Source organism: Panthera pardus, unplaced genomic scaffold (assembly GCF_024362965.1).
Source record: "Panthera pardus isolate Hobbes unplaced genomic scaffold, ASM2436296v1 HiC_scaffold_6, whole genome shotgun sequence".
Taxonomy (NCBI): domain Eukaryota; kingdom Metazoa; phylum Chordata; class Mammalia; order Carnivora; family Felidae; genus Panthera; species Panthera pardus.
Window position 1 is genome coordinate 94,872,133 of NW_026526991.1, and position 23,318 is coordinate 94,895,450.

Sequence of the window (23,318 nt, forward strand, 5' to 3'; positions counted from 1 at the left end):
GGCAAAAAATCAGCGTGTCTGGGTGGCTCAGTCAGTTAAACATCCAACTCTTGATCTCACCCTAGGTCTTGATCTCAGGGTCGTGAGTTCAAGACCTCACAATGAGCTCCATGCAGGGTGTGAAGTGTACTTAAAAAAAGGTGGGGGGGGTGGGCACCTGGGTGGCTCAGTCTGTTAGGCATCTGACTTCGGCTCTGGTCATGGTCTTGTGTTTTGTGGGTTCAAGTCCCGCATAGGGCTCTGTGCTGACAGCTCAGAACCTGGAGCCTGCTTCGGATTCTGTGTCTCCCTCTCTCTCTACCCCGCCCCTGCTTGCACTCTGTCTCTCTCTCTCTCTCAAAAACAAATGAACGTTAAAAAAAAATTTTAAAAGGCAGAAAATCACTATATATATTTTCACCTTGTAGTGTGATAAATAACAAAAGCAGCCTCTAAAATTGCTCAACTATTTGAAATTTTTAAGTTATCCCCTTAATGCTTATGTCATGGAGAAAATTCAGATTATAACAATAAAGTATTATTTAAAGATAATATATATATATTTTTCACATATAGAATAAAAGAATAAAATAAAAATAAAAGAATCTTTTGCTCATTTTTAATTGGGTTATTTTCTCATTGATAAGTTTTGAAAGTTCTTATATATTCTGCACACAAGTCCTTTGTCAGATATGTGATTTGAAACTATTTCTCCTAGTCTATGGTTTGTGTTTTCATTCTCTTTTACAGTCACTTTCACACAGCAAAAGTTGTTCATTTTGATGAAGCCCAATTCAGATTTTTTTTTTTGATGGATCGTGCTTTTTTAGCTTCATATCTAAGAAACCTTTCCCTCATCCAAGTTCACAAACATTTTCTTCTATGTTTTCTTCTAGAAGCTTTACAGTTTTACATTTTACATTTAGGTCTACGATTCTTTGTGAGGTTTGGGCATATCCATTTTTACACAAGGTAAAAGGTGTAAGTTGAGATTTTTTTTTTCTTTACTTTGTTTTTTTTTTTTTTTTTTTTTTTTTTGCATATGGTTGTTACTTGTTTCAACATCATTTACTGAAAAGACTATCTTCCTACATTGACTTTTTGCACTTTCATTAAAAATTGGTTGGGGTGCCTGGCTGGCTCAGTCAGGAGAGCATGCAACTCTTGATCTTGGGGTTATGGGTTCAAGCCCCACATTGGTGTAGAGATTACTTAGAAATAACATCTTTAAAAAATTGGTTGACAATGCATGGGTGTGTCTATTTCTAGACTCTGCATTCTGTTCCATTGATCTTTGTGTTTGTCCTTTCAATAAACACCACTCTCTTGATTACTGTGGCTTTGGTGATTAGATAAATCTATTTTTAGTAATCTCTACACCTAACCGGAACTCATGAGCCCAAAATCAAGAGTCACATGCTCTCCTGACTGAGCCAGCCAGCTGCCCTTAGGTATATCTATTTTTTTTAATTAATTTATTTATTTTGGTTGGGGGTGGAGGATGGGGGTGAGGGAGAGCACAAGCAGGCTAGAAGCAGAGAGAAGAGAAAGAATCCCAACCAGGCTCTGTGCTGAGCCAGACACAGGACTCAGTCTCCTGACCATGAGATCATGACCTGAACCAAAATCAAGAGGCGGTTGCTTAACCACCTAAGCCACCCAGGAGTTCCTAAAGCTATTTTTTTAATCCAAAATTTCTATCATTCAAGATGGGTCATCTTGAGCAAGTTACATAACCTCTCTTAACATCAATTTTCTCAGCTATAAAAAGGATATTAGGGTGGCTCAGTGGGTTAGACGACCAACTCTTGATTTCAGCTCAAGTCATGATCTCACGGTTTGTGAATTCAAGCCCCACATCGCACTCTCAGCTGTCAGCGCAGAGCCTGCTTGGGAGCCTCTGTCTCCCTCTCTCTCTCTGCCTCTCCCCTGCTCTCTCTCTCTCTCTTTCTCAAAAATAAACATTAAAAAAAAAAAAAAAAAAAAGAGGATCTTAGGAGTACCTATGTGAAAGAGTGATTATAAGGGCTAAGAAGCCAAGGCATGGGAAGCATGGGAGTAGAATTGTTCTGTTTCTAGCCTCCTCCTTTCTTCCTGGATTAGCATCTCCTTCTTTTGGGGAAACAATTCTTCTTACTCACATCAAGCACGTAGTCCTATTGTAGCTGCCAATCATACTACCATGTCCCACCCTGGCCACAGGGAATGGTCAAGGGATGAACACAGGTGCCACACATAGCTAATTGGAGACTTTCTCCCCTTAGTACTATGGGAGATTGAATTCCTAGCCCTAACTTTTGCTTTTCCCTCTACCCACATACTTTACCCTGTAATTTCAGTTTTTCTGACTCAGGAATAAGTATATTTCCTTGGATTTTACCTTTGGGGCTGACCATGTGACTTGCTTTGGCAAACAGAATGAAGCAGAAGAGACAGAGTACCAATTTTGTCTAGAATTGAAGAGGCTGTAGGATCTTTCTTGTCCTGGTCAATAGGTAAGGAGAAGAAAAGTTTTTCACTTGAATGAAGATTGAGTTTTTTTGTTTTATTTTTTTTTAATTTTTTTTTTAATGTTTATTTATTCTCTTGAGACAGAGAGAGAAACAGAGCATGAACGGGGGAGGGTCAGAGAGACAGGGAGACACAGAATCTGAAACAGGCTCCAGGCTCTGAGCTGTCAGCACAGAGCCCGACGCGGGGCTCGAACTCACGGACCACGAGATCATGACCTGAGCCGAAGTCAGACGCTTAACTGACTGAGCCACCCAGGCACCCCGAAGATTGAATTTTGATTAAGCATCAAACTGGACAATTTTAGTTACTGAATTGACACTGTGAAAGAGGGTTTTTATTATACAAGAGTGAGCTAGTAAGCTCCAGAAGCCCAAGACTGAGACTCAAACAGGAACAAGTGAAGGCTAGTGACTCCCACTAAACAGACCTTGGTGGGGGGGGGGGGGGGGAGTGACCCCACATGACATTGCATTTTTATTATACCTTCCTCCACGTCATGCTCATTCAAATATTTTTTTTTCAACGTTTTTTTTTTTTTTTTTTTTTTTTTGGGGACAGAGAGAGACAGAGCATGAATGGGGGAGGGGCAGAGAGAGAGGGAGACACAGAATTGGAAACAGGCTCCAGGCTCCGAGCCATCAGCCCAGAGCCTGACGCGGGGCTCGAACTCACGGACCGCGAGATCGTGACCTGGCTGAAGTCGGACGCTTAACCGACTGCGCCACCCAGGCGCCCCTAAATATTTTTAAACCATTGCATCTTCTTGTATCTCATTCCTTATTGTCCCTATTTTACTGAACTTTAATCCTTTTCAACAGCTTTCTCTTGCCTTATTGGCACACTTTCTGTTCTCCCTTTTCTTTTAAAATTTTTCTTTTGATCAAAGCAATATATTTTCCTACTGGTGAATCTCAGTAGTAAATAGCACAGAACTAAAATCAGCATTCTTTTGCTCCTTCCATGCAGTATTGTTCCAGGTCCTCCAAAAAGGAGCCACCAAAATATAGTTAGACATGCAAGACATTTACCAGGGGAAACATCTGTAGAGGAAGTGAAGAGGAGCCAAGAGAAGTTGGGGAAGCTGTCCAACCATGATGCATATCTGACCTTGAGTGAAGGAGAGGGGGAAGGAAGGAAGGCTGAGTGAAAGTGTCTTGGATCGCAGTGCGGTTGTAAAGAAAGTTCAGCAAGGCCACTGGGGAGTCCTCAAGCCAGTCACCTGAAACCCACACTTGACTTTGTGCTGAGGCCATGCTTCCCAAGGCTGCCTCCAGCCAATGATTGAACGCAACAGCCATACTGAAGTAAGACCATACCTGGGAGCCATGAGACTCCTCTGGCTGTTCTTTCCACACCACTCAATCCATCATGGCTTTTCCTATCTTAAACCTGTCACTTCTCATACCTCCCTTTTGTGCATCCTTCCACACCCAAAGTAAGATGGTCCAGGGCCTGTTTGTACTTCTGGGGAAGGCTCAGTTGTAGGCAGTCGGTAGGAAATAGATCGAAGCACAGGAGAAAAGAGACGGAGGAAGCCACTTAAACTCGACCTTAGTCTAGGTAAAAGGAGTTGGTGTAACTCTTGAAATCTAGCATGATTTACCAGAACAGGTCATTCAAATGAGATAAAGTAATTTTATCCCGGAGTCTACTCTCTGCACATCTCCCATCTCATGGCAGTAGGCAACTGGTAGCTGACTCAGGGTTCAGAGCTTCCCTCATGTCTATCTCCACGCAGAGAATCGACCGAGAAGTGCTCTACTGATCCTCCAGAATTCCACACCATGAAGTAGAGGGAAAAGAGTTGTGGCCTGCCAAAACCAGATTGTAGCGGATGATTACCACAGCTGTGGAGACACCTCAGGAGCAGGTCCACAAAAATGTTTGCTGCTGTAAACTGTGCATCCGTGCACTGGTAACACCAGACTATGACAAGACTACTATGAGTATTAGCAGACTATACATCATACGTCCCAATCACCTTCCTCCACGCCTTGGTGCCCTTGTAGATTTTGTTCAGCCACATGGATACCCCTTCTGCTACTCTTGTTTGTTGGGTTTGGGCTCCGCAAATTCCTATTTATCCTTCAATAGTTAACACAACATCTTCTCTTCAAAGCCTTCCCAGAGCTGCCCTCTCCCACGTGTATGCTCACAGAGGGTTATTCTAACCTATCTCATTGTTCATAACTTATTGTACTGTGGTCACGCACACACCTTTGAGCTCCTTAAGGGCTTGAGAGCAGGGATGATTTTTTTTATACCTAATGCTTAGCATACAGTAGGTGCTTAATACATTTTTATTGAAAGAAGGAAGGAAGGTAAAAGAAAACAGACGCAGAAAAAAAGAAAAGAAAACTGACACAGAACTTCTTTCCATATCGACATTTTCCAGAACTTTGTGCAAATGAGCATCCTCAAAGCTACGTTAGGTAATTCTTCCTCATACCAGGTGTGAGAGCCATTGTTCCTACAGTTATTTTAGCTATCTTAATGATTCAGCCAGATGACCAGAGAAGAAATTATGCCAAGCACTAATGCAGTGACATCATACCAACATGGCCTGGTTCTCATTTGATTAATTAAGAAATATTGTGCTTAGTAATGAGGCTCTACCCTAGGAAGCAGGTCTAAGACACCAGCCCTAAAGAAAACATACCTATTATTCCGAGAATGGGCCATGTGACATCAGATTATTAAGTAGTGTTACAACATGCCCTTGGCTTTGAATTGTTCCCAGCCTTCCCAAAGTAAAGAATAATGTGTGGTCAGTGTTCACTTCACACACAGCAGAGCAACTAAGGAAACCACACTCACACTCCCAACGGCAAAAACGGAATGGATAAATGTATTTATATGAATATACTATGCAAAGGGGAGAAAGCAGGGAGGAATGAGAATGGATGGTGAGGAATATCCATGAACAGGCAAGGAAAGGATATATTTTGAAAAGTTGCCCCATGTGTGCCCCATGTGTGTGCCCCATCAGCCGTGTCCAGTTAGACCTAATATTGAATTACACTCTCATTAATAATAGCTGACATTTTGAAGCACTTCCTTTAGCCACCATTTCCACACATTATAACAATGTTTTTATAAAGCACTCTCAGATACGTTATTTCAGTGGCTCATGTCGACCACCTTGTGGGGAGGTTATTCCTTTCCCTCGTAAGCTTAGCCTAGACATCGTGACGCGAAGATGACGACCCCACCTACAAGTGTGTGGTGGCTCATTAAGGAAGACGGTAGACTTCATCTAATCAGATCTGCCTCTGCCCACCCAACCCACTCCCACCCCCAGCTGTGGGTATATTCCCATCCACGAAGCAACTGGCTTTCCCAGGACCTACCTCGCAGGCTCAAAAGAAAACCTAAGGCTTAATTATTCTTTACAAAATTACCTTCAAAACCCAAAGGACAGAAAACCACCCTAAGAGCTTCTTATCCACACAAATGAAATGGACTTTTTAAAAAAATTTTAAGGGTTTTTTATTTTATTTTATTTATTTATTTTTTTTATTTTTGGGACAGAGAGAGACAGAGCATGAACGGGGGAGGGGCAGAGAGAGAGGGAGACACAGAATCGGAAACAGGCTCCAGGCTCCGAGCCATCAGCCCAGAGCCCGACGAGGGGCTCGAACTCACAGACCGCGAGATCGTGACCTGGCTGAAGTCGGACGCTTAACCGACTGCGCTACCCAGGCGCCCCATATTTTATTTTATTTTTGAGAGAGACAGGGCTCAAGCGGGGGAGGGGCAGAGAGAGAGGAAGACACAGAATCTGAAGCAGGCTCCAGGCTCTGAGCTGTCAGCACAGAGCCCCATGCGGGGCTCAAACTCACAAACCGTGAGACCATGACCTGAGCTGAATGAAGTTGGTCGCTTAACTGACTGAGTCACCCAGGCACCCCATGAAATGATCTTTTTGGTGAGTCCTCTCACCAAATTAACAAATTAGCTAACTTCACTTGGCTCTTATCTTGCTACACTTCCCCAAAAACAAGTTGGGCGGCCCCCCCCCACCCCCCCCCCCCCCGCCCCAGGCAAATGAGATAGGAGGTAGGAAACTAACACAAACTAGTTTAGCAAATATAAAGCCTTGGATGTCTTCCTACCTAACTCACAAGGTGGCCTTGGAGAAACACCAGAATCTATATGGATCTTCAGAGGCAAGCTCATGCTTTAATAATAACCTCCCTCCTTAGGCCTTCGGAGCCTCTTTTACCGTAAAATGGCCTTATCCCCTAAGAAGGGGTTTCCTAACCTTAAAATGTCCCATGGTAGTTGTAGCCTGCCACAAAAAAAAAAAAAAAAAAAAAAGTCTACTGATCAAAACTAAGTAGCATCCTCTGTCTTCTTCCTAAAGCAACTTTGGAAAATGATACTATTCTTTCCTTGCCGAGGAGAGAGGGAGACTAAGGTGGAAGAAGTACTAAGATTTTCCTATAGTCATTCCAAAGTTTAGCAGGAGCTTTGTTTTTGTTCTTAATGAAACAATTATTAAAGATTAGGGGGTATCATTTTTCCATAAATGGCAAGACATTGCTGGCCAGAAATATTTAATCACTATACAGTCTTCCAATCTGGCAGAAAGTGAAAGAGAATGACTTGGGATCGAGTGTCACACTGAGCCAGCTGGCCTTGTTCTCATTGAGATTATTTACAAGAATAACAGGACAGCCTCTAAACCCAGGCGAGAGTCAGAAGAGTCAGCGAGACCTAGATCTGAGCCCCCGTTCAGCTGCTTAATGTGACGGTGAGCAAGAGTTAGTTCCAAAAACTCAGTTTCCTCATTGATATAGCTATTTCTCAGAATTTTTGTCAGGGTTAAAAGGAAAAAATGTAGATAAGTGGCTTAGCACACATTGAGTGCTCCATAAAAGTTGGTTCCTGTTATTATCTATCTGTAGGGAGAGAACATCTGCTTATCAGACTATTGGGGATTGTTTTGCCTATGTGCAAAATTCAACCTAGGCACTTCAGGGAGGTATAAATCAAAACCTAATATTTGCAATCATTTTTTCCCCTATTTTTTCCCACTATGAACGAGGGACAATCATAGATACTATTAAAATTGAGCTGGCATGAAGTTTGCAACAGATAGTTCAGGTACAACCTACTGTTCAGTTACTTGCATTCGAATGTATTTTTTCCAAATGAAGGAAAGAGCAGGGAGACATAATTAATGAACAAGGATTTTCAGGTAACATTGGGCACATCTGCCTTTCTATGTGCAGGGAGAGAAAGACTGAAGGTAAGTGCCTTAAGGGACCTTGAGATTTGTAGTAAGCTTCCAATTACCTGTTTGAGCCGGGTTGGGAAGGAACTTTGGAACGGCCAACCCATTTTCAAGGAAACAGAGACCTAGATACTAAGTTAGCACATCTAGTTGACAGGAACGCTATGCTCTATTATAGCTATACTATTATATTTTTATAAGCCTTTTAAACAAGAATGAAATGGCTTCTAAAAGATGTGAAATTATCTGCCCAACCTGAAGATGAAAAGTTCACTAGGAAGATGTGATGTGAAGCTTAGAGTAAGTTAATAGATTTTCCCCTTTTAGAAATTTTTAACATATGAAATGTATCTCTACCCTGCAAGTTATTCCAAGACATATTTTTTAAATATTACTTACAGTTGCTCCCCAGGAAAGGATACATTTCAAATGTATCTTGATTAGACAGTCCCGTGTAACAAAAGTTCCTTTCCTTGAAAAAGTCTGCAGGAGTTCAGAAAACATAGTAACTTCACTTTACTGTAACACTGATACTCTTTTCCTGTGCCAGCTTTTGCCTGCTCCTTTTTAGAACACAAAGAATACCCATCTTCTCAATCTCCCTAGCTTTCAGGCCACCTGACGATAGCACAATGCAAATCACTCAGTAACTACATATTTAAATAACCGCTATAGAACAGGAATTCAGCAGAGGTGTCCTGGGGGAAAAAAAACGAAATCAATGACCCTGTGCAAGATCTGTATTCTCCTCATTCAAAGCCTCCCCAACTATCCGTCCCCACCTGCCAAGCCAACTTTATCTCTCTGTATGGCCCGGAACAACCCCCCCAAATCTAGCTCTTGCATAGCTACCAATCAGAATCAATCCCTTGCTCAAAAATCCTCAAGGACTTCTATATCAGTTAAGATTTGCATTTGGCAGCTAGTAACAGAGACCAGAAATAATAGTGGTTTAAACAAGATAAAAGTGTATTTTTCTTTTACTTAGAGGAATTTGGGAGATAAGCGGTACAGAGCTGGTGTGGCATCGCCTACAGTTCCTGTATCTTTGTGCTCCACAATGCACCTTCTATCCTCAGAAACAAAGGATGCCTCCTCAAGTTGCATCCATCTTATCCACCCTCCAGGCAGCCAGAAGGGGATGGACGGGCAGATGTCAAACTTTTCCTCAAATGCCGCAGATGTCGAAAACTTTTTTTCAAATGCCTTCAGGGGCCTAACGCAGTCCAGCATACTTCAGGAACACTCTTTAAATAACTGCCAGCCCCATGAATGAACAAATTCTGCGGCAGTACTCAAGTAGGGCGATTTATCACTTAGAAAACTTTGGCAAATGTTAACAAGTAGACCCAGGGCACCATATTAGAAACTATCAGGCACAGATTGAAACTCTTAAGAGAGGACACCCCGCTTTAAAATAGCTGCATAATTGGCTTTCCACAGTACTAAAATTCCCAGAGTTAAGAGATTTACTCTGTTGGGTTAAGAGACTATGTTTCCAGTCAAAGGCACTGTGTTATGCTGAGGAATCAGAGAGCGTTAGAATAAGTAAAGGCAGCTTCTGACACACACAAACTTAAAGCACGCATGAAATATAACTCGAGACTACCTAGCAGCACAGGAATGCCAAAATCAATAGGCATTTCAGAGCAGGGTAAAAGGTCCATGAATGTCACTTGGTAAATGTGAGTCAAGTGATTTGTTACTGCACTAACAAGGTGCAAACAGAAGAGGTTAGTTTAGGGGAGGGAGGGAAACTGCCCGGGGGCTGCTTGGAGCGGGCGACAGGTGGCTGTACTAATTGGCCCCGGGTTGCCCCTGTGCAGTATGAAGGAGTGGACCCCTTAGAAAAGGGGGTGGCTGACAGGCGACCAGAGAGGAGAAGCAGAAAGTAAAGTCAGAAACCATCTCTTGCACGATGGACAGCAAGGACGGCGTGGGTGTCATAAAACGAGTGCCGCATCAAGACCCCAGCTCTGGGTTCCAGTCCTGCCTCAGCCACCCCCCCCCCCCCCCAGCTGGGTAACTTTGGGCAGCCGACAACCTCTCTGGGCCTCAATTTTCCCCAAAGAGGGGCTTGAACCAGATGATTCAAGGTCCCCCCAACAGCGTTAAAGTGAACGTTAGGTGATAGTAAGAGCTCCTACTTCAGCCCATCCGGAAAAGGCTGTTGAAATCTACGAGAATGAGTGTTTAAGGAGCAAGAGCAGGTTAGACAGGGGAAGACAGGACGTGTGGGAAGACGGGACGTGGAACCAACGTTGGAAACAAAGCGCCAGACCAAAGAGGCCCTTTTGCTGCTCTGTACCACAGGCCCGAGGTGTCATCTTGGATGTGAGCTTAGGACTTAGCCCAGTCAGCACAGGGAAGGCCTCTTCTCCTATGCGGGGGCTGGGGGGGGGGGGGGGGGGGAAGGTGGATACTCCAGAGTCGAAAAAATACTAATAAAATGGCAAACACACACATAGCTATTATTTTTATGCGGGCTTTGTCCTAAATTCTTTACCTATTTTTAATTTTTTTTCTAGAGAAAGAGGGCTTTTAAATGGTAAAGAGAGAGGGGCACCTGGGTGGCTCAGTCGGTTGAGCGTCCGACTTCAGCTCAGGTCACGATCTCATGGTCTGTGCGTTCGAGCCCCGCGTCGGGCTCTGGGCTGACAGCTCAGAGCCTGGAGCCTGCTTCGGATTCTGTGTCTCCCTCTCTCTCTGCCCCTCCCCCGTTCATGCTCTGTCTGTCTCTATCTCAAAAATAAATAAATGTTAAAAAAAAAATTTTTTTTTTAAATCGTAAACAGAGAGGCAAAGCAGAAGCAGAATTAAGGTATGTAACATGCTTGGCCCAGGGCCTGGCACGTGATAGGCACTCATCATCGTTGTTGTTGCTGACAAACCAGGGGCTCAAGGAGACGATTCCCCCCCACTTCCTTCTCCCATATAACCACCCTCTATCTTCTGCAGCGGAGTAAAGGGTGTCCCACTGATGATGGAGCTCCACTCCACTATCCACGGGGTTCCCAGCGCTGCTCAGGTATATATATAACCCCACCTCTGGGCCCCCAGCCACAATCTTCAGTGGAGGATATGCTACAGATAAGCGGTTACTTCCTCCTCTCTCTCCATCACGCCTGCTCCCTTTTCAGTGAAGATTTGTTTTCCTGGCAGAGGGGAGGCGGGGAGGTGAAGGGCAGAGAAGAGAAAGGAAACAAAGAGAAGGTGTAGGAGTGATTTCAGACCCGAGTGCTCCCTGGTGCTGCTATTTAGAGCTTTTGTTTTCGAGCAGTATGGAAGACCCACCCTCTTCCTAGAGACTGAAACCGAAACAACCATGACTGGGGCTGGGAATTACAGGTCACTTAGATTCACTCCAAAAACACCTGAGTTGACAGCTGAGGAAATGAACAGGGAGCAGTGAATTTGCGAACCCCCCTCGCACAAGCCTAAGGGACAGCTTCTTGCTGGGTCGCAGACCGAATGAATGCAGGTGGTTCTATCGGCTTAGCCAGCAGAGGTCTCTCTTTTCCTAAGCTTCAGTTAAAAAAAAAAAACAACAACCCAACTCCATGGGCTGTCCATTTTTATCATCCCTCCTCTGAAGTCTCTTTCCAAAACCAAATAAATAGTGACTCCTTCGGCCAAATTATTTGCAAACATTCAATCCAGTCGCCCAGTAAAAATGGAAGACAAAAACTGTTGAGCTATTTGAAGAAAGGGATTCAGTATCCACTCCTAAACTGTTCACCTGCTTAGAAGATTCACACCACCTGTACCAGCAAAGGGCAAAACACAGGCCGGCACCCAAAACAAGTCAGGCAACCAGCTTCCGTGAGGAGGCAAGGTGAACCAGCAGCTAGTGGGTGTAGGCAAAGTGGGGAGATTCACTTCTTCAGCTCCATCATTTAAAGACCCATAGCAGGCCATAGTATTTTCCAGGAGGAGGGGAGGAGTCCTGCATTGAAGCTACAATATATTAGTTGTGGCCAGTATCCCCCCTGATGGTCCCAGGACTTCGTGTCCCCTTCATTTACTGAAGCCAGGATTTTTCTTTTAATATTTATTTATTTTTGAGGCAGAGAGAAAGAGAGAGCAAGTGGGGGATGGGCAGAGAGAGAGGGAGACACAGAATCCAAAGCAGGTTCCAGGGTCCGAGCTGTCAGCACAGAGCCTGACACGGGACTCCAACGCACAAACCGTGAGATCATGACTTGAACCGAAGTCTGACGCCTAACTGACTGAGCCACCCAGGCGCCCCAAAGCCAGGGGTTTTTTTGTTTTTTTGTTTTTAATGTTTATTGTTTTTGAGAAAGAGAGAGGCACAGAGCGCGAGCAGGGGAGTCCCCAGGTGCCCCTGAAGCCAGTTTTAAAATGTGTTTTATATGGTGTATGTTTAAACAGCATCACAGAGAAACATAAAGGTGCAAGCCTACAGGTCATGATCTCATAGTTCGTGGGTTCCAGCCCCACACGGGGCTTGCTGCTGTCAGCCTGTCAGCATGAAGCCTCCTTCGGATCCTGTCTCCCTCTCTCTGTCCCTTCCCCACTTGGCTCTCTCCCCCCAAAAAATAAAATAAAAAATAAAAAGGTGCAAGCCTAAACATTCTTTCCCACCTCTTATGGAAAATTTTTTAAAATTTTTTAATGTTTATTTATTTTTGAGAGAGAGACAGAGTGTGAGCAGGGGAGGAGCACAGAGAGGGAGACACAGAATTTGAAGCAGGCTCCAGGCTGAGCTGTCAGCACAGAGCCTGATGTGGGGCTTGAACCCATGGACTGGGAGGTCATGACCTGAGCCAAAGTCGGCCACTTAACCGACTGAACCACCCAGGTGCCCCCCACCTCTTATGGAAATAATCCTGATCAAGACTAAGGGCTTTGACCAGAATTAGATAAAATGAGGAAATAAGCAAGTTTAACTGAAGCTGCACAAGACTCTTCAAGTATCCAATGGCTTCCCATTGCTCTTAAAGTCAAGTCCAGAATTCCTAATGTGGCTTCCTTCAAAAGCCCATCTGGACTTGCCCACAGGTCCCCCACAGCACTCACTCCCAGCCACAAGCACCTTTCTTCACTTCCTCAAAGTCCTTCCCTGCCTTGGAGCTTTGGACTGGCTCAGCCTGGGTCTCTCTTCTTCCCCTCCTTCCTTAGACTGGTTAACTCCCGCTCAGCCTCCAGATCTCAGCTGAAGGTCATTTCCTTAGGAGAGACTTGATAGCCGCCACCACTAGGTTAGGCCCCCTGTTTCTAACGCTTACAGCATCCTACATGGCAACGACTACAACACAGGGGACTTCTGGCCAACGACAGAAAGCCCCTCGTGGAGAGACAGGTTTTTCAAGACTTGTTTCTTTTTGGTGAACACAGGCTGGCTAGGGGAAAGAATTTGGATTTCAGTCCCCCTTTGCTCTCTCAGCTAGACACCTTTGTATGGGGCCCAAACCATGGGAGCCTAAGACAGAATCTTTGAGATCCCTTCACAACACTTATCCTTCAGAACACTCACCTAAATTGCATGTAATAATCATGGCTGTGATGCCCTGTCCATCTCCTCCAACAGCCTGAAGAGGGCAATGCTCCCATTTGTTACGCTGAAAACAGAGCCTGGCCCTTAGCACGCAACAATGAAGCAGTGTTTGGCATCACTAAGCAACCATGAAGTTATCACATGCTTTTTTTTGAAGCAAGATAATAAATGTCCACCGTTCAGCCTGTACTGTTGTACTAGCATCTTCCTTTGACTCCTGCGAATATGTGGTTTTCAGCCAAAAATCAGGATTCTAGCTTCCCTGGAAAATAACCTGATCCGCAGGGATAGACTACGTGATCCTGACTAGGAAACAGAAATCACAGAATTGTGCGCCAGAAGGAACCTATAAATCAACTTGTTTAACTTCCCCACTTTACAGGAAATCAAGGATTAGAATATTTTCGTCTGTAAAATGAACACTGGATGCAGTGATCTTCCATACCCGGTATTCTGAGATCCTAAGATTTGCCTCAAACCAGTCCCATGGAGAGTGACAGCTCAAGGTTGGTCTGGTTAGCAAACTAGAAATTTAAAACAATCTCCTGAGCACTATGTCCGACATAACAAAACTAAGACAGGGAGTTAGTTAATCTGTTGAATTCCGGGCAGAATCCCTGGGTGTGCCAAATCCCAAAGATCTAGGAATGTGAGGTTTGGGATAATGTTACCCACAGGATCCCTTGTGCCAAAAAAGATGGAATTGGCTCAATTTTCCATGGTTTGTTAAGATATTCCCGACTTAATGGGAATGATATTTATACCTCGTTTGTGTGCCCTGGAAAGAAAACCATATACCCAAAGACACACGCTCCTCATAATTCATATATGGATTTACTGATATCTGAAACTAGACAGAAATAGACAGAAAAGGAGGGGATAGGCATTATAGAAATGCTTGTTCTCCGCCAATGTCTGAGAAAAGAGACTAAGACACAAAGAGAAACTTATTCTGCATTAAAGAACTGTAAGGATAATTATTTTTCAAATTCGAAACATGTTTATAGTTGTTTCTTGTTAAAAACTGTTTACAAAAATGAGGTCATACCATAAATATTGCTCTGTGCCTGCTTTAATATTATTGAAAACTCTCCGTATTAACGCAGATAAAGCTACCTGGGGTGTTTTAATGACTGCGATCTATGTCATTCTTGGATATACCATATTCAAATAATCAATCCCACGTTCCTATATCTAAGGAGTTGTTCAGTTGTTTACTTTTTTGTTTCTTTTTATAATCAAATATATAACTTCACAATGGTCATTCTGGTAAATATATCTTTAGTCATTATTTCCCAAAAGTAAACTTGTAGAAGATGAATTGTTAAATCAAAAAGTAAACCCACAGTATATAATGTAAAATATAATGTGTGTGTGTGTGTGTGTGTGTGTGTGTGTGTGTGTGCGTGGGGAGGGGCAGGGGAGAGATTTAACATTTTTCCCATGTGGTTGGCTATAACCTAACACCATTTATTCCATAATATAGTCTCTCTCTACTGATTTGACATTTTGCGTTTTATCATATAATAAATTCTGCTTGAAGCTTTTCAGAGAATAGAGAAGTTGAAGCAAAAGCCAGTTAAGGTGATGACTTATCAGCTCAGATTACCAGCTGATATATAGAAATTAAAAGCAGGAATGGATGGGGGCAGCTGGGTGGCTCAGTCAGTTGGGTGTCTGACTTCAGCTCAGTTCATCTCACAACTCGTGAGTTCAAGCCCCGAGTCAGGCTCTGTGCTGACAGCTCAGAGCCTGGAGCCTGCTTCGGATTCTGTGTCTCCCTCTTTCTCTGCCCCTCCCTTGCTCATACTGTCTCTCTCTCTTTCAAAAATAAATTAACATTTAAAAAAAATTTTAAAGCAGAAATGGATGAAATGTGTCAAAAAGGTGGTTGTATTCATTTTAAGAGGCTGACTCAGCTAGAACTTCTAGTATGATGTTGAATAGGAGTGTTAAGAGATAATATTTTTGCTGTCTCTCAGCTTTAGTAGTAAAGCATCCAGTTTGTCATCAGTAGGTATCATGTTAGCCCTAGGTAATTTTTGGAGATGTTCATTATCCAATTTAGGAAGTTTTCTATTCCTTTTTTTGCTGAGTTTTTATCATGAAGGATGTTGGATTTTTCCAAGTACTTTTGCTGCATCAACTGATATGATTTATGATTTTTCTTTAGACTGTTAGTGTGGTAGGTTATATTGATTTTCAAATGTTGAACCAAACTTGCAAACATAAAATAAATCCACCTGGCCATAGTGTTAAAAAAAAAAAAAAAAAAGGAGGCTGATTCAGGGGAATGTCTATGGGCAAAAAAAGGTGATGGCACTAAGCCAAAGACTAGCAGGTTTGGATTGAGAGGAATCTTACACTGAATTTGAAAGGTGGTCATGGCTTCCACACATGCAAACTCTTTGCTTCTCTGGTCACCAATGAAGCCAAAAAAAAAAAAAAAAAAAAAAAAAAAAAATCACTCAGCCTTGGATAGAAAGGAGGGAAGCAAAGGTTAAACTATCAAGAAAGGATGATGGCGATATTTGTATCTGAGTGATGCTAATTGTGAATATAGTTGCCTAAACTTATGTATTCTATATGTAATTTATATCCCAATAGTTTTAAGCTACAGTTGAGTATGTTCTCATATTTTAAGAGCCTTTTGTTCTCTTTCTGAAAACTGTGTTTATATCCTTTCTTATTTTTCTGTTGGTTTGCTTTTTCTCATTGATTTGTAGGAACTTTATATTTATCAGGGAAATTAGCCCTTCAGTATATGGGTTGTGAACATTTTCCCAGTTTGCCATTGTATTTGTGTGAGTGTGTGTGTATGTTATTGACTTAGTACCACAAACAAATCTATACCAGGTCCTTTTTGAGATAATTAGAGATGGCCCTAAACTGAACAAATGCCTTACTTTTTAAACTTTTTTAAAAATTGTGTTAAGTATACATAACAAAAATTTGACCATTTTAACTATTTTTTGCAATATATTAATTCTGTTTATTAAATACTCCATAAAAAAATTGTTCTTAAGAGTGGTAACAGCAGCAGGGTGCCTGAGTGGCTCAGTCAGGTGAGCATCTGACTTGATCTTGGTTCAGGTCATGACATCATGGTTTGTAGGATTGAGCCCCATGACGGGCTCAGGCTTGGCATTGGTAGTGCCCAGCCTGCTTAGAATTCTCTCTCTCCCTCTCTCTGTCCCTCCCCAGCTTGTGCGTGCGTGCACTCTCTCTCTCCAAATAAATTTAAAACCTTAAAAAAAAAAAAAAAGTGAGAATTAAAACTGAGAAATAGGAGCGCCCGGGGGGCTTAGTCCGTTAAGCATCTGACTCTTGGTTTTGACTCAGGTCATGATCTCATGGCTCATGAGCAAGCGCAGCATGGGGCTCACACTGACAGTGCTGAGCCTGCTTTGGATCCTCACTCTCTCCCTCTCTCTCTCTGCCCCTCCCCCCATTCACACGCGCACTCTCTGTCTCTGTTGAAAATAAACATTTTTTTTTTAACTGAGAAACATATTTACAAGGTTAATATAGCAGATTGTGGATGGTTACTTGAGAATCCAAGATAAGAACTGGATGTCTCTGTTAATTATATCGTTTATAAATATATGGAATGATTAGTATTTATTATATAACTGGTACTGTGGTAAGTACTGCCCATACATTATCCCACTGAATAGATTAATAATCCTGTGAGAGAGGTAAATGCATCCTCATGATATAGCCAAAGAAATAGAAACTTTAAAAGGTGAAGTAACTTGCAAAAGGTCTTATAGGCAATGAGTTAGGTAACTGGGACTCAAACCCAAGCAGTCTGATTTCAGAGCCTGAAGTGCAACCACCATACCCATGTCTCACAAAGGATTCACAGAACACTGTGTAGGAGATTCTTTTAGACAGAACATGGACAGACTTTAAAATGTTTCCAGTAGTTGTGTGCGTATGTATGTGTGTGTGCCTGTAGAAGTGTACGTAAGTATATATGCATGTATGTATGTATTTAAATACGCATATAATTTGCCACTTTAACCATTTTTTATTTATTTTTAAGTTTATTTATTTATTTTGAGACAGAGAGAGTGCAAGCAGGAGAGGGGTAGAAAGAGAGGGAGATTAAGAATCCCAAGCAGGCTCTGTGCTGTCAGTACAGAGACCAATGTGGGGGTTCGATCTCACGAACCGACCCGTGAGATCATGACCTGAGCAGAGATCGAGAGTCAGTCGCTAAACCAACTGTGCCACCCAGGCGCCCCTAACCATTTTTTAAATGCATAGCTCAGTGGAATTAAGTATATTCATGTTGTTGTGCAACTATTACCCCAAGCCATTGTCTCTGACTTTGCTCTGAAAGCCTTTGCCATACAGAACATTTTTACTCTTATGTCATTGAATTTAACAATACTATATTTAATAGATTCTGCTTTGTTTCATACCTAGAAAGACCTTCCCCGCTCTGAGATTATATTTTTGAAAAGTCCCCTGAAGTTTCTTCTAGTGTGTCTCTAATTTCATTTTTTTACACTTCAGGAAAAAAGTGTAAGTTTTTACACTTCTTTAATCCTTCAGGAATCGATCCTAGTATAAAGTATGAGATAAGGATCCCACTCCATTTTTTTTAAATGCTAGTAGGAATTACATTTCCAGCTAGACAAATTCATTTTAAAACCAAATAGGAAAAAAGTCAAGCAAAAGCAGCCAAATTCTGGGAAAATTCTGGGAAAAAAGCAGATTAAAGGGACTGGTTGGATGTAGAATATTAGTGTTACCAGAAGTAAAATTACAGTAATTAAAATAATATAGTCCTGAGTGCATAAACAAATAGAACAATGGAATGGAATAGGATAATCAGAACTTAACAGAATTTAATATAAAAGCATAAATTTAATTATCCCCTTTATCATCTTGAGTATTTCTATCCAAGAATATGGGACACCCTTTCATTTGTTCAAGTCTTCCGTTAGAGATACATCCACAGAATGAGAACCTTCCTCCATCTGCCCCCTGCCTTCCTCTCCACTAAAGAGTGACAAGTAGTGAAAAGTTACCTGTGGAGGCTTTGTTTGGGGTCTAAATTGCTTCCCAGCATCATTCCTAACATATTGGATTCCCCAGTGTCTCTCTCTATTCACATAATGTGGAAAGCTGTTATCAAGTCAGATTTAATCAGACATATCTGTACCATAGGTCCACAGTCTGGGCCCAAACCCAATACTAAGTGTTAAAGATGAAACAGTAGGTGTTCGGTGTTGGCAGAATTCTTTTTAAAGTTTCCAGAGGCTGAGTTTGGGCCTTGCTTTCAGTTGGGAAGTTAGGACAGCAATTGGAAGTTACCAGCTACTCTCAAAGATAGTGCTTCAAGTGATCATAGGTGTTGGTCTAGAACAGCAATGTCTAACGGAAATATAATGGGAGTCATATATGCAAATTAAAATGGTCTAGTAACCACACCAAAAAAAAAAACGGGAAAAGAAACAGATAAAATTAAATTTCATATTTTTATTTGATCCAATATATCAAAAATATGATCACTTCAATATGTAATCAATACAAAAATTATTGAGATATTTAACATTCTTTTTCATACTAATTCTTGGAAACCTGGTGTATATTTCACAGTTACATCTCAATTTGGACGAGCCACATTCAAATGCTCGATAGCTACATATGGCTTCTGGCTACCATATTGGAAGGTACAACTCTAGAAGAAATCTTCCTTGAGTGCAACTCAAGGAAAATTGCTTAATTTATTGAATATCCATAAAGTCCAAGATTGGAAATACCATATCTCAAGGGTCTAGAACAGACTTTGGAAGTAACTAGTCCTCATACTCACTTGATATTTTTCCCCTGTCTACAATGTCCTTATCAAGGGGTCATCCAGACTAGTGCCTGACTCACACTTCCAGGGATGATGAGCTCACTACTTCCTGAGGCTAGCCAGTCCATCTGGGGACTTTCTTAACTCAAACAAATTCCTTACTAAGGGCACAGGCAGGTTAGTTTACGGTGGTCCAAGTTAGGTTGTGTAAGTAAAGGATTGATTGGGTTAGGAAGGACTGGAGGAGGTAAGAACTAAAAAATGGCTGGGGAGTTAAGTGGAGTTAAGAACTGTTAAGACTGAAGGCTGGGGCTGGACGTCAGGTTAAAATCATTAGTTACACTGCCACAAGAGTAAGAGACTCCCAAAATGTAGGCATATATGCTAGTTTCACTAATGTGAAAATAGAGTGATTTAGAGAGTAATTTGAATTACTATAAACTTTTGAAATTTTCACAGCAAAGTAAAACATAATTGAGTTACAATTAATGCAGGATATCGTTTCAATTAGACCCGTAATACAACCAACATTCTCCTAAATCTTAAAGTACTTTATCAAAAGAATTAATTTCCAGACCCAGAAATCAAAAGGCACTTGAAAAGTCATATTTCCTTTCTTAATTTTTTTCTCAATTTTATTTTAACATTTTCCTTACTCAAAAGCACTCTGGAAATCAAAGAGAGAAAACTTCCTTTAAATTTTTTCAATAAAAATGACAGCGACTTGGCTGAATTATGATGGAATCTGGCTGGGTAGCACTTGAAATAATAGACCTGATCTGTCTTTACATCTCCCCGGTTTCTTTTCTTTCCTTTTTTTTTTTTTTTTTTTTCCCCTCTAGGTTGTAAGGTGCTCTTTTCCGGGCCACCTTCATCCCCAGCCCCCTCCCTCCCCAAGTCTACCTTTCCAAGGCAGGGGAAGGTGCATCTTCTCTTGGGCTTCCGTCAGCGCCTCCCTAGCACCTCTGGCCAGCAGCCGGCGAAACGGCGTGCCCCGGACATCCATTAACGTTTTATACTACATCTCTGCCCCCGCCAAAGCTGCTCGGGTTTCTTTACCGCGGCCCCACGCTCCCCCACCCGCCTGCACCCTGTCAACGGCACTTTGGGGCAAAATTTTGGAACAGACAGATGCTCCGCCCACCCTCCTCCCCAGAACCAGCTGAAGCTCCCCAGTTCGGGGCGCCGAAATAGGTTTCGTCACACGATGTGGGGTACCGTATTTTTTACAAGCAAACAAGCATCCAAAAAAAAAATTCAAACTGCACCGTCGGGCCAATGGGGAAGGAGCGGGAGGTGGGCGGAGGAAGAGCGCAGCGGGCGGGCGGGGCGGGCGCGGGGGCTGGTACCGCAGGGGATTCGTGAAAACGCGCCGGGCGCAAGGTTTGGGGCTTTTTTTTTTTTTTTTTTTTTTTCTTCCCTTTCCTCCCAAACCAGCTAAAGCGCGAGAAGCTGGAGGCTTTCGGATCCACCTTAAATTTTCAGTGGACTCGGCGCAGGGGTCAGTGGGCGCAGCCAATGCCAATCAAGTTTACAACCACCAGCCCGGGAGGGAAAAAAGAGAGGAAAAAAATAATCTTCAAGTTCCCTAGTCCTATACACACTCGGACGGACGCACGCACTCACATACGCGGGCACACAAAAGGAAGCGGGGGTGGGAGGGGTGGTGGAACAGGCGCCCGAGGGAGGAGGGTGGGGGTAAATGTTTGCAAAACGCTCGTTTGGGGCTCGGTGCCCGCGGCCCGAGCGCTCGGGGAAGGCGCGCGGGAAGCGCGGCCCGACCCGAGCGCCATGATGGTCGCCGCGGTTCGGAGCCCATTTTCTGGAGGGGGAGCTGCAATGATGCAATCCCCCGGCCCCGCGTCCCGGCTGCGCGCCCTTCTCCCTGCCTTTTCTTAGCGTTCCTTTGAGGCGCGTCGACGCTTCGCGCCCAACACGCATCGATTTCTTGTTGTATTTTGTGCTTTCTGATTCCTGCCTACTGTGTGTCCCCACGCGAGACAGGCCTGGGACTTGAGTGTCCGTGTAAATACTTTCGCTTCTGCAGGGTCTGACTGAGGCTGACCCCACCCCACTCCACCCCACCCCCACGCGAGCCAAGATCCGGGAGGTTTCCTCCCCCTTACCCCGCCGTGGATGAGGCAGGGGTGGGGGGGATCTAGCCTGACTGTGGGCGCTTCTTCTCTGCCGCCGCCCCCCTCCCCAGTTTCGCTTACAGGATTTTTACCTTACTGTTGCCCGGGAGGGAGGGGAGCGGGCGTAGGGTGTGGCTCAGGTAAAAGAGATGGCAAATTTAAAAAAGAAATTCGCACTCTGAAAAACAGATTGGAGATCCAGATAGGCTTTTAAAACACCTTTTTCAGTCCTAAAAAGCTTATGAAGAGCAAGTGTTACGCTCACAATGATGAAGATGAAATGGCGAAGACGGCGTTTCCCGGCCGCCGGGAAAGGTCGCCTGGCGCGGCCGGGGCGGTGGGCGCACCCGGGCCTGAAAGGCCGCGCGCCCCGCTCCCATCCTGTGGATTTGCACGGTCCCTTCTGTCCCCCAGTCATGCCCCTGGCCCCACGTTTTCCTATTTCTTCCCTGCCCCAGTCCGACGCGTTGGACAGCTGGGGATGCGATGGGGGGTGGGGTTTGGGGGGGAGCTGGATTTTGCAAAACGGCTGTAAAGGAGGAAGCGACCCCGCAAGCGGCTGTGGCGCTCGGCCCCTCCTGCGCGTCGCTGCGGTCCTCCTTGGCCGCCGGCGAGCCGGGAAGCCTTTCGAAATGCGCGGGGCTGCGGATCATTGGAGCCCAGGGTGGGGGTGGGAGCGGGCTGCTGCCCCGGAGGGTCCGCAGATTCGGAAAGGTTCTCCCCTTCGCTCAGATCCCCCCACCGATCTGGAATATGGCAGGGTGCTTGGTGTAGAGGGTCTGACTGTGGAGGGAAGTAGGGGCTTCCGCTTCTTTCTCAACCCAGAGGAGAGATGATGAGGGAGGAAAGTTTCCGAGAAACCGCCCCGCGCCGCTGCGCGGGCCGGGGAGCAGCCGCCCTCCACGGCCTGCGGGGCGCCCCGAGCGCGGGAACTGCGCGCAGCCACCCCGGCGGCGCGGGCGCTGCAAGTGGCAGAAATGCAGCGAGACTTGATGGCCTTTTCGTCGCGGGGCGCCAGCCAGCCCGACGCCGCAACTGCCGCGGCAGGCGGGAGCGGGGCTTCGGGGCAGTTTGGGGAGACGACGGCGCAGTGGCCGGGGTAGCGGAGCAGGGTTTGGCTGGCGCCGGCTGCCGCGACCCCTCAGAGGGACGCCCGCGGCGGGCCCAGCGGTCCGGGGCCAGGGAAGGGACGCTCCGAATCTCGGGGACGCACTTGGAGAGTTGACACAGACGTGTAAAGGATCCACCCGGTGACTTGGGGGCTGCGTTCCTGTGAACGTGCCTGGCGCGGCCAGCATCCACTTCTTCCTGGCCCTACACTCCTAAAACGCAGTCTCTAAAAATTCACATTAAGGATGCCGCTTGAGGGAAGGAAAATAGGGTGCAGGCAGCAATTAAGAGGATTTTTTTCCTCTGTTAGAGACACTTTTTAAGTACTCTTTTTGGTTCAGAGAAACTAATTTTATTTCATTATTTCCTGACTCTCCATTCCTTCCTCCCCATTTTGAATTGTTTTTCTTGCTTTCTCAGTGTCTTCCTGAAAAACACCCTGTATGCGTGTTTTGAATAGAATCACAAAAACACCTTTAGCCTTTAATTAAAATAATACCTACTTGGAAGATGTAGCTCCGCCACCAAAGGACCTTCTTTTCTCCTTCCCGGCAGCCGAAGAGAGTCAACTCTGCTCTTTTTTTTTTGCTTTGCTTTCTTCTTTTTTTTTTTTTTTTCTTTAACAGCTTCAGGTCAAAATAAGTTTTAAAACTGTCTTGTGTAGAGCCCCCTTTGGGGTGCAATAATGTAAATGCTAGTATTTCAGGTAAACAATTTAACCCAAGTTCAAATGTTTGCGATTTAACCATTTGCAGAATCCTAGAAAAAAAAATTTACACCTTAGCCACATTTTTAAGAGAATGTGTAATAACAGGAATCATTTTTAGTAAATTTGACTTTAAAATACCTTGTTTAAGTTTTTCTTATTAAAGTAAAAAATATCTACCTCTGCCACGTCAACATGGGCCCCAAACCCTCAGATTTGGTATTTAGATTAACCAGTCTTGGGTTGTGTAGATTATAACCAGGAAATTTCAGGATTGAAGGATTTGTTATGACCAGTTTGAA

The 23,318-nt window shown here is 43.9% G+C and overlaps 1 protein-coding gene across 7 annotated transcripts in view; it reads right to left on the bottom strand.

Moving 5' to 3' along the window:
* The window catches only part of APOLD1 (apolipoprotein L domain containing 1), a 61,148-nt gene extending 38,264 nt beyond the window's left edge, over positions 1-22,884 (bottom strand). For 4 of the 7 annotated variants that reach the window (XM_019452014.2, XM_019452012.2, XM_019452009.2 and 1 more), the window contains exon 1: positions 19,969-20,264. The gene's annotated coding sequence lies outside the window, so the exon portion shown is untranslated. Of the gene's footprint in view, positions 1-2,359; positions 2,464-19,968; positions 20,266-22,813 lie in introns of those variants that run through there. The other 3 variants (XM_019452010.2, XM_019452007.2, XM_053894594.1) reach the window with 3 other exon arrangements.
* Positions 22,885-23,318: the final 434 nt, after the last annotated feature.